The sequence below is a fragment of the Arachis stenosperma genome, chromosome 2, assembly GCF_014773155.1.
Source record: "Arachis stenosperma cultivar V10309 chromosome 2, arast.V10309.gnm1.PFL2, whole genome shotgun sequence".
NCBI classification, from domain to species: Eukaryota; Viridiplantae; Streptophyta; class Magnoliopsida; order Fabales; family Fabaceae; genus Arachis; species Arachis stenosperma.
In genome coordinates, this window is record NC_080378.1 from 51,617,206 (window position 1) to 51,629,930 (window position 12,725).

Sequence of the window (12,725 nt, forward strand, 5' to 3'; positions counted from 1 at the left end):
TTAGATCATTGGGAGGCTGGCCTCACGGCCATGCCTAGACCTTGTTCTTATGTATTTTCAACGGTGGAGTTTCTACACACCATAGATTAAGGTGTGGAGCTCTGCTGTACCTCGAGTATTAATGCAATTACTATTGTTCTTCTATTCAATTCAGCTTGTTCTTATTCCAAGATATCACTTGTTCTTCAACTTGATGAATGTGATGATCCGTGACACTCATCATCATTCTCACCTATGAACGTGTGACCGTCAATCACCTCCGTTCTACCTTAGATTGGGTGGATATCTCTTGGGTTCTTTAACCGGAATCTTCGTGGTATAAGCTAGAATTGATGACTGCATTCAAGAGAAATCCGGAAGGTCTAAACCTTGTCTGTGGTATTCTGAGTAGGATTCAATGATTGAATGACTGTGACGAGCTTCAAACTCGTGATTGTGGGGCGTTAGTGACAGACGCAAAAGAACCACTGGATTCTATTCCGACATGATCGAGAACCGACAGCTGGATAGTCGTGCCGTGACAGGGTGCGTTGAACATTTCCACTGAGAGGATGGGAGGTAGCCACTGACAACGGTAAAACCTTTGCATACAGCTTGCCATGAAAAGGAGTAAGAAGGATTGGATGAAGACAGTAGGAAAGCAGAGAGACGGAAGGGACAAATCATCTCCATTCGCTTATCTGAAATTCTCACCAATGAATTGCATAAGTATCTCTATCTTTATCTTTATGTTTTATTCATACATCATCCATAACCATTTGAGTCTGCCTGACTAAGATTTACAAGGTGACCATAGCTTGCTTCATACCAACAGTCTCCGTGGGATCGACCCTTACTCGCGTAAGGTTTATTACTTGGACGACCCAGTGCACTTGCTGGTTAGTTGTGCGAAGTTGTGTTTATGCCATGGTATTGAGCACCAAGTCTTTGGGGCCATTACTAGGGATTATTTGAGTTGTGAAAAGTAGTGATCACAATTTCGCATGTCAAGTTTTTGGCGCCGTTGCCGGGGATTGTTTCGAGTATGGACAACTGACGGTCCATCTTGTTGCTTAGATTAGGTATATTTTTTTTTTCAGAGTTCTTAAGAATGAATTCTAGTGTTTCAAGGTGATGTTCTTATCATCACCAAAGCTGATTGATTCTCATCAATTTAGCTCTTGAATGCAATGTCCTCCTGAAGCTTGGCTAGCCATGTCTAATTTCTTTAGACTAAAGCTTTAGACTAACATTGCATGATTTCTGGAATTCTCATTAAGAATTTTGATACCTTTATTTTCTTTTCCACTTAATTTTCGAAAAAAACCAAAAAAATTACAAAATCATAAAAACCAAAAATATTTTATGTTTCTTGTTTGAGTCTAGTGTCTAATTTTAAGTTTGGTGTCTTGCATGCATTGTTTATTTGATCTTGGTTCTGTTTTCAAGTCAATAATACAAGGAACTGAAGATTCAGTACATGCAGCAGAGGAATTATACAGAAAAAGCTGGGCGTTCAAAACGCCCAGTGAAGAAGGAAAAACTGGCGTTTACCCTGGCTGGGCGTTTAACGCCTAAAAGGGTAGTGCTTTGGGCGTTAAACGCCAGAATGTGCACCATTCTGGGCGTTTAACGCCAGGATGGCACAAGAGGGAAGATTCTGTTTTTAATTCAGATTTTTTTTCAAGTTTTCAAAGTTTTTCAAAATCAAATCTTTTTCAAATCATATCTTTTCAATCAAATCTCTTTCAAAATTAATTTCTTTCCTTTTTCAAAGATACTTGCTAACAATTAATGATTTGATTGAACATTTCAAGACCTTTTCTGTTGAAAAAGGTTTAATGTTTGAATCATATCTTTTCTTGTTAGGCAAGTCATTAATTTTTAAAATCAAATCTTTTTAAAATTGTTTTTCAAATCATATCCTTTTCAATCATATCTTTTTAATCACATCTTTTTCAAAAAAGTTTTCAATCATATCTTCTTCAAAATCTTTTTCAAAATGTTTTTAAAATCTTTTAATTAATTTTCGAAAATTTCTTCCCCTCTTCTCACATCCTTCTATTTATGGAGTAACACTCCTCCTCAATGCACAATTCAAACTCTATCTCATTAAGTTCGAATTCTTCTACCTCTTTCTTCTACTTTTCTATTCCTCTGACACCTCAAGGAATCTCTATACTGTGACATAGAGGATTCCATATTTTCTTGTTCTCTTCTCTTTCATATGAGCAGGAGCAAAGACAAAAGCATTCTTGTTGAGGCTGACCCTGAACCTGAAAGAACCTTGAAGCGAAAGTTAAGAGAAGCTAAGGCACAACTCTCTATAGAGGACCTAACAGAAATCTTCAAAGAAGAAGAACCCATGGCAGCCGAAAACAACAACAATGCAAACAATGCAAGAAAGGTGCTGGGTGACTTTACTGCACCTACTCCCGACTTCTATGGGAGAAGCATCTCTATCCCTGCCATTGGAGCAAACAACTTTGAGCTTAAGCCTCAATTAGTTTCTCTAATGCAACAGAATTGCAAGTTCCATGGACTTCCATTGGAAGATCCTCATCAGTTCTTAGCTGAATTCTTGCAAATCTGTGACACTGTCAAGACTAATGGGGTTGACCCTGAGGTCTACAGACTTATGCTATTCCCTTTTGTTGTAAGAGACAGAGCTAGGATATGGTTGGACTCACAACCTAAAGAAAGCCTGAACTCTTGGGAAAAGCTAGTCAATGCCTTATTGGCAAAGTTCTTTCCACCTCAAAAATTGAGTAAGCTTAGAGTGGAAGTCCAAACCTTCAGACAAAAGGAAGGAGAATCCCTCTATGAAGCTTGGAAAAGATACAAACAATTAATCAGAAAGTGCCCTTCTGACATGCTTTCTGAATGGAGCATCATAGGTATTTTCTATGATGGTCTGTCTGAACTGTCCAAGATGTCTTTGGATAGCTCTGCTGGAGGATCTCTTCATTTGAAGAAGATGCCTACAGAAGCTCAAGAACTAATTGAAATGGTTGCAAATAACCAATTCATGTACACTTCTGAAAGGAATCCTGTGAACAATGGGACAAATCAGAAGAAAGGAGTTCTTGAGATTGATACTCTGAATGCCATATTGGCTCAGAACAAGATATTGACTCAGCAAGTCAATTTGATTTCTCAAAGTCTGTCTGGAATGCAAAATGTACCAGGCAGTACTAAGGACGCTTCATCTGAAGAAGAAGCTTATGATCCTGAGAACCCTTCAATGGAAGAGGTGAATTACATGGGAGAACCCTATGGAAACACCTATAATTCTTCATGGAAAAATCATCCAAATTTCTCATGGAAGGATCAACAGAGACCTCAACAAGGTTTCAACAACAATAATGGTGGAAGAAACAGGTTTAGCAATGGCAAGCCTTTTCCATCATCTTCTCAGCAACAGACAGAGAATTCTAAGCAGAACCACTCTGACTTAGCAACCATGGTCTCTGATCTAATCAAAACGACTCAAAGTTTCATGACTGAAACAAGGTCCTCCATTAGAAACTTGGAGGCACAAGTGGGTCAGCTGAGCAAGAAAATTACTGAACTCCCTCCTAGTACTCTTCCAAGCAATACAGAAGAAAATCCAAAAGGAGAGTGCAAGGCCATCAATATGGCCGAACTTGGAGAGGTTGAAGAAGCAGTGAACGCCACTGAGGAAGACCTCAATGGACGTTCACTGGCCTCCAATGAGTTCCCTAATGAGGAACCATGGAAATCTGAGGCTCACACTGAGACCATAGAGATTCCATTTGATTTACTTCTGCCATTCATGAGCTCTGATGAGTATTCTTCCTCTGAAGAGGATGAGTATGTCACTGAAGAGCAAGTTGCTAAATACCTTGGAGCAATCATGAAGCTAAATGACAAGTTATTTGGTAATGAGACTTGGGAGGATGAACCCCCTTTGCTCACCAAAGAACTGGATGACTTGTCTAGGCAGAAATTACCTCAAAAGAGACAAGATCCTGGGAAGTTTTCAATACCTTGCACCATAGGCACCATGACCTTCAAGAAGGCTCTGTGTGACTTAGGGTCAAGTGTAAACCTCATGCCTCTCTCTGTAATGGAGAAGCTAGGGATCTTTGAGGTACAAGCTGCAAGAATCTCACTAGAGATGGCAGACAACTCAAGAAAACAAGCTTATGGGCTAGTAGAGGATGTTCTGGTGAAGATTGAATACCATTACATCCCTGCTGATTTTATAGTCTTAGAGACTGGGAAGTGCATGGATGAATCCGTCATCCTTGGCAGACCCTTCCTAGCCACAGCAAAGGCTGTGATTGATGTTGACAGAGGAGAATTGATCATTCAAGTGAATGAGGAATCCTTTGTGTTTAAGGCTCAAGGATATCCCTCTGTCACCATGGAGAGGAAGCATGAAGAGCTTCTCTCAAAACAGAGTCAAACAGAGCCCCCACAGTCAAACTCTAAGTTTGGTGTTGGGAGGCCACAACCAAACTCTAAGTTTGGTGTTGAACCCCCACATTCAAACTCTAAGTTTGGTGTTGGGAGGTTCCAACATTGCTCTGAGTATCTGTGAGGCTCCATGAGAGCCCTCTGTCAAGCTACTGACATTAAAGAAGCGCTTGTTGGGAGGCAACCCAATGTTATATTTAATCTATTTTCCTTTGTTATTTTATGTCTTCTGTAGGTTGATGATCATGGGAAGTCACAAAATCAATTGAAAAAGCAAAAACAGAATAAAAAACAGGAAGAAAAATAGCACACCCTGGAGGAAGGTCTTGTTGGCGTTTAAACGCCAGTAAGGGTAGCAGTTGGGCGTTTAACGCCCAGTCTGGCACCATTCTGGGCGTTTAACGCCAGAAAGGGGCACCAGACTGGCGTTAAACGCCAGAAAAGGGCAAGCACTTGGCGTTAAACGCCAGAAATGGGCACCAGCCCGGCGTTTAACGCCAGAATTGGCAAAGGGTGCATTTTTTTGCACGCCACTTGGTGCAGGGTTGAATTTTCCTTGACACCTCAGGATCTGTGGACCCCACAGGATCCCCACCTACCCCACCACCCTCTCTCTTCTTCTCTACCCATTCACCAATCTCCTCTACCACTCTTCCCCAAAAACCCCTCACCTATCAAATCCCACTATTCTCTTCACCACTCACATCCATCCTTCATAAAAACCCACCCATAATGGCCGAACCCTACCCCTCTCTCCACCCCTATATAAACCCATCTTCACTCCTTCATTTTTACACACACTAAACACTACTTCTCCCCCCTTTGGCCGAACCACAAAGCCATCTTCCTCTCCTCCATTTCTTCTTCTTCTACTCTCTTCTTTCTTCTTTTGCTCGAGGACGAGCAAACCTTTTAAGTTTTGTGTGGTAAAAGCATTGCTTTTTTGTTTTTCCATAACCATTTATGACATCCAAGGCCGGAGAAACCTCTAGAAAGAGGAAAGGGAAGGCAAAAGCTTTCACCTCCGAGTCATGGGAGATGGAGAGATTCATCTCAAAGGTGCATCAAGACCACTTCTATGAAGTTGTGGCCTTGAAGAAGGTGATCCCCGAGGTCCCTTTCAAACTCAAAAAGAGTGAATATCCGGAGATCCGACATGAGATTAGAAGAAGAGGTTGGGAAGTTCTTACCAACCCCATTCAACAAGTCAGAATCTTAATGGTTCAAGAGTTCTATGCCAATGCATGGATCACCAAGAACCATGATCAAAGTGTGAACCCGGACCCAAAGAATTGGCTTACAATGGTTCGGGGTAAATACTTAGATTTTAGTCCGGAAAATGTAAGGTTGGCATTCAACTTGCCCATGATGCAAGGAGATGAACACCCTTACACTAGAAGGGTCAACTTTGATCAAAAGTTGGACCAAGTCCTCACTGACATTTGTGAAGAGGGCGCCCAATGGAAGAGAGATTCAAGAGGGAAGCCGGTTCAATTGAGAAGGCATGACCTCAAGCCCGTAGCTAGAGGATGGTTGGAGTTTATCCAACGCTCAATTATTCCCACTAGCAACCGGTCCGAAGTTACTATAGACCGGGCCATCATGATTCATAGTATCATGATTGGAGAAGAAGTAGAAGTTCATGAGGTTATAGCCCAGGAACTCTATAAGGTGGCGGACAAGTCCTCTACCTTGGCAAGGTTAGCCTTTTCTCATCTCATTTGTCACCTCTGTTATTCAGTTGGAGTGGACATAGAAGGAGACATTCTCATTGATAAGGACAAGCCCATCACTAAGAAAAGGATGGAGCAAACAAGAGATCCTACTCATCATGAAATCCCTGAGATACCTCAAGGGATGCACTTTCCTCCACAAAACTATTGGGAGCAAATCAACACCTCCCTAGGAGAATTGAGTTCCAACATGGGACAACTAAAAGTGGAGCACCAAGAACATTCCATCCTCCTCCATGAAATTAGAGAAGATCAAAGAATCATGAGAGAGGAGCAAGAAAGGCAAGGAAGAGACATTGATGAGCTCAAGCACTCCATAAGACCTTCAAGAGGAAGAACAAGCCGCCATCACTAAGGTGGACCCGTTCTTTAATCTCCTTGCTCTTTATTTATCTATTTTTCGAATTTTATGCTTATGTTTATCCATGTTTGTGTCTTGTGATCATTAGTGTCTTAGTGTCTATGCCTTAAAGTTATGAATGTCCTATGAATCCATCACCTCTCTTAAATGAAAAATGTTCTTAATTGAAAAAGGGAAGAATTGCATGAATTTTGAATTGTATAACAGATTAATTATTTTGATGCGGTGGCAATACTTTTGTTTTCTGAATGTATGCTTAAACAGTGCATGTCTTTTGAATTTGTGGTTCATGAATGTTGACTCTTGAAAGAATGATGAAAAAGGAGACATGTTACTGAGGATCTGGAAAATCAGAAAAAGCAGTGAATACAAAAAAAAAGAGAGGAGAAAAAAACGAAAAAAAGGAGAAAGAGAAAAAGAAAGAAAAAGAAAGAAATAAAGTTGTGATCCAAGGCAAAAAGAGTGTGCTTAAGAATCCTGGACACCTTTAGTTGGGGACTCTAGCAAAACTGAGTCACAATCTGAAAAAGTTCACCCAATCATGTGTTTGTGGCATGTATGTATCCGGTGGTAATACTGGAAGACAGAGTGCTTTGGGCCACGGCCAAGACTCATAAAGTAGCTGTGTTCAAGAATCATCATACTTAACTAGGAGAATCAATAACACTATCTGGACTCTGAGTTCCTAAAGAAGCCAATCATTCTGAATTTCAAAGGATAGAGTGAGATGCCAAAACTGTTCAGAGGCAAAAAGCTAAAAGCCCCGCTCATCTAATTAATGCTGATCTTCATAGATGTTTTTGGAATTCATTGCATATTCTCTTCTTTTTATCTTATTTGATTTTCAGTTGCTTGAGGACAAGCAACAATTTAAGTTTGGTGTTGTGATGAGCGGATAATTTGTACGCTTTTTGGCATTGTTTTTAGTATGTTTTTAGTAGATTTAGTTAGTTTTTAGTATACTTTTTATTAGTTTTTAGTTAAAATTTACTTTTCTGGACTTTACTATGAGTTTGTGTGTTTTTCTGTGATTTCAGGTATTTTCTGGCTGAAATTGAGGGACCTGAGCAAAAATCTGATTCAGAGACTGAAAAGGACTGCAGATGCTGTTGGATTCTGACCTCCCTGCACTCAAAGTGGATTTTCTGGAGCTATAGAAGCCCAATTGGCGCGCTCTCAATGGCGTTGGAAAGTAGACATTCTGGGCTTTCCAGCAATATATAATAGCCCATACTTTGTTCAAGATTTGATGGCCCAAACCGGCGTTCAAAGTCACCTTCAGAATTCCCAGCGTTAAACGCCGGAACTGGCACAAGAATGGGAGTTAAACGCCCAAACTGGCACAAAAGCTGGCGTTTAACTCCAAGAAGAGTCTCTACACGAAAATGCTTTAATGCTCAGCCCAAGCACACACCAAGTGGGACCGGAAGTGGATTTTTATGTCATTTACTCACCTTTGTAATTCTTAAGCTACTAGTTCCCTATAAATAGGACCTTTTACTATTGTATTTGACATCTTGGTAGCTATCTTGTGTCTTATGCTACTTTAGATCATTGGGTGGCTGGCCTCACGGCCATGCCTAGACCTTGTTCTTATGTATTTTCAACGGTGGAGTTTCTACACACCATAGATTAAGGTGTGGAGCTCTGCTGTACCTCGAGTATTAATGCAATTACTATTGTTCTTCTATTCAATTCAGCTTGTTCTTATTCCAAGATATCACTTGTTCTTCAACTTGATGAATGTGATGATCCGTGACACTCATCATCATTCTCACCTATGAACGTGTGACCGTCAATCACCTCCGTTCTACCTTAGATTGGGTGGATATCTCTTGGGTTCTTTAACCGGAATCTTCGTGGTATAAGCTAGAATTGATGACTGCATTCAAGAGAATCCGGAAGGTCTAAACCTTGTCTGTGGTATTTTGAGTAGGATTCAATGACTGAATGACTGTGACGAGCTTCAAACTCGCGATTGTGGGGCGTTAGTGACAGACGCAAAAGAATCACTGGATTCTATTCCGACATGATCGAGAACCGACAGCTGGATAGCCGTGCCGTGACAGGGTGCGTTGAACATTTCCACTGAGAGGATGGGAGGTAGCCACTGACAACGGTGAAACCCTTGCATACAGCTTGCCATGGAAAGGAGTAAGAAGGATTGGATGAAGACAGTAGGAAAGCAGAGAGACGGAAGGGACAAAGCATCTCCATTCGCTTATCTGAAATTCTCACCAATGAATTGCATAAGTATCTCTATCTTTATCTTTATGTTTTATTCATACATCATCCATAACCATTTGAGTCTGCCTGACTAAGATTTACAAGGTAACCATAGCTTGCTTCATACCAACAGTCTCCGTGGGATTGACCCTTACTCGCGTAAGGTTTATTACTTGGACGACCCAGTGCACTTGCTGGTTAGTTGTGCGAAGTTGTGTTTATGCCATGGTATTGAGCACCAAGTCTTTGGGGTCATTACTAGGGATTATTTGAGTTGTCAAAAGTAGTGATCACAATTTCGCATGTCATGTTGGTAGAATATCTTTCAATCGTGACATACTTACTAGGCGGCAAAAATAACCATCTATGTTGTATAAGAAAATAAACATCCGAATCCATATTAAACTGACCAGCCAGTTTATTGTGTCTATGTACAGGGATTTTTTTTCCAATGCAAAATGCAAGTTGAGCTAATTCAGCAGTTGGAGTATTAAGCTTTTGTTTATGAGACTTGACAAGGACTAACATGTGGTTGCTCATTCATTTTATGAACTTGACTGAATGTGTTGGTAGAATATCTTTCAATCATGACATACTTACCCGGCAGAAAAAATAACCATCTATTATCAGTTGAAAACAAAATTATAATTGATTCAAGGATATAAATATTGCGAGCTATTGTTTCATCTTGAATTTCCAAACACTTATACTTCTGATTGTGAGCTGAAGAGTTAGCGCTATACATCCTCTTTGGGTTTAAATGTTCCAAATCTTTCTTAAATACCCAACGGTACCCACAACTATTCACTTCTACTACTTCTTCTTAATAACGAGTCAATGTAACTAATTTAATACCATCAAGATCAGATGCTCCTTCTTTCAAAACACAGACAAAATTATTAATGAAAACTTCCCTGGATAAAAACATTAGCAACATATGATCTAATTATTGGATGAAAACTTTCCTAAAATGAAGATGGCCTTTTCATCAAATCAAGCAAAAGAGCAATGGTATAACCCAAATATACATCCACTTTTCATATGAATGAACCATCCGCATACATAGTAAAATAAATATTCTCTTTAGTTAATAAGAAATAACTAACAAATTGACCAAAATACCTCCCGCGCACTATGTTTAAATGATTTAACTCAAATCCAACTTCAATTCAAGAAAAATTAAATCCAAACCACATAACAAAAAGAAACCACATAACAAAAGAAACCAGCAGAACATGTGCACGCAAACCAGCAAATCACATAACAAAAGATTTAAATGATTTAAATCTAATCCAAACCACATAACAAAAGAAACCTGCAGAACATGTGCATGCAGAATCCAGCAAATCAAGCAAAAGACCAATTATATAATCCAAATAAACATCCAGTTTTCATATAAAAGCACCATCTGCATACATCATAAAATAAACATCCACTTTAATTAATAATAAATAACTAACAAATTGACCAAAATACCACTCGGGCACCATGATTAAATGGCTTAACAAAAATCCAACTTCAATTCAAGAAAAATTAAACTAAATCTAATTCAAACCACATAACAAAAGAAACATGCAGAGCATGTGCATGCAGAATACAACAAATCAAGCAAAAGATAATCATGTCAAGTCAGCAACAATTAAACTATAATGGATGCATACTACTGAAGCAAAGCCAATTATGTCAAGTCAGCAACAATTAAACTAAGTCTACACTAACTGTTTAATCAAAGTCCACATACAAGGTAAATTGAACAGCATCTTTGTTACTTCTGTCACAACTAGCTCATTGACCAAAATATTGCCCGTGCACCTGATTTAAAATGACACAAATCAATCCCAGTTTCTATTCGAGCATGACTCAACTAAATCAAATCCACAGCATGTAACAAAATATGCATGCAAAGTATTTTAACGCCAAAGCCAGCAATTCAATTCAAATCAACAAATGTCATGCGGAGCTGTCCCTTTTCAAACATCCATTTATTAAAGAAACCAACCATCCCTATATATAGTGAACTAAACATCCGTGTTCTTCCAAGCAAGTAACGTAATTCACCATATAAAGTATTGTAAAAGAAGAACAAAGATCCATGGTTCAACAAATCAAAATATCATCACAATCGGCATGCGTGCATACTCCTTGAGTTCTAAATTCACAAGCAATATCACTTCAACAAATACCGAACTGGGTTGTAATTTTCCTTTTATTTTTAAAAATACTCCCAAACTAACTCGAGAAACATGTAGAATTAAGAAAAAAAAAGAACCCAGTAACTCATCAACATTGAACCCTTTTTTGAAAAAATGGTTTACAAGAAAGGAGGGAATCAACTAATTCAACCAATGAAAACACATCTCATTTAAATCACTATTGGGCCAAATTTAATTAGCTTCATTCATGCACAACTAAAATAATTTTCAACCAATTATTTAATTAACTCACATACCACATACAAAATCAAATAAATGACCAATTACGAAAACAAAAACAATCATCCATTCATCAACGAGAACGAACTATCTATAAACATTGCAAACTAAACAACCGTCTTATTCCCGACAAGTAAAGTAATTTTGCATCCATACATATTACCGGAATCCTAGGTTAACTAATCGAAAAGGAGAAGCATATAGTAGTGAAAAAACTATACAAATTAGCAACAACCACATGATTTTTTTCAATTGAGTACAGTATTTCAAAAATAAAATATATTCTGCAAGATAAAAAGAATTCAATAATCCAACCAAATCACAGTATACCTTTCAACCAAAATATTTATTTCTTGAAGCTTAATACATTACATTAACATCAATAGCCACATGTTTTTTCCAATTTAGTCCAACAATTCAAAAATAAAAAATAATCCACAAGATGAAGAAAAATTCAATAATCCAACCAAATCACAGAACATCTTTTAATCAATGTAACTATTTCTTGAAGCCTATTACATTGCATGAACATCCATTTAAAAATTAAAACTGTAGCTATCACTAACCTGTTGTAGTCAAATGAGGTTGCTGAGGAAGATGCGTGTTACTGTGCCAGTGCCGTTTGCTACAGTTGGTGGTGACAGCAGTGTTCAATTGCCTATAACGTGCAGTTTGCTTGATGGTGGTGCTGCTGCTAGGTCCGTGGCAACTGTGGTAGGCGGCGGCACAACACGGACAGGAACAGGCGCGGGAGAAGGGAGACGGGCTGGAGGCGCTCAGCGGCAACATGTGCTGCTGATGAGGGAGTGGGCGTCGCCGATAGGAGGATTAGGTAGAGAAGAAGCAATGGTGCGGCCGCGTGACGGCATGTTGCTTCCCTTCGTGCCCCCTCCTGCGTCAATGGTGATGATTGCGGTGGTTGGGTTGTTCAGAATAGGGCAGCACGGTGGTGTTGAGGGTTTGACGGAGAGGGATTAGGGTTCAAGGGAGAGGGATTGGGTACTAAACATGGAGAATAAATTTCTTTCATATGATGGATTTTTGTGTATATATAACTGAAGACAATCCTAATTTATTTTAAATTTTAAATTATAAACTATTTAAAATTAATTAATTGACTATAATTTAATTTTAATTTCAATTTAATTCTCATTGTCCACATATATACTATATACATTTGTTCCTCATACTTTTTTTATTAATTTAGATATTTTTAAATATTTATCTTAAATATTTTTAGATACTTAATTTATTTATTTAACTTTTAATTTTTTTATCATAATATTTAAATATTTATTTATATGAAACAACATCATAAAATTAAGAAAATTCTAAAAATATGTAACATAATCAGTATGTATATATGTTTTCTATTTTGATGGTTCTTTATCGTTGACACAAATAGATAATTCATTAGAAAAAAATAATGGCGCGTCATATATAATGGCGTGATATTATTATATTTCTACATTATTAACCCCCGAGTTCTTTTAACTAACTGTCACATTTTGTAAGACTAATTACTAAAAGAAAAATATTAGATATTAACAC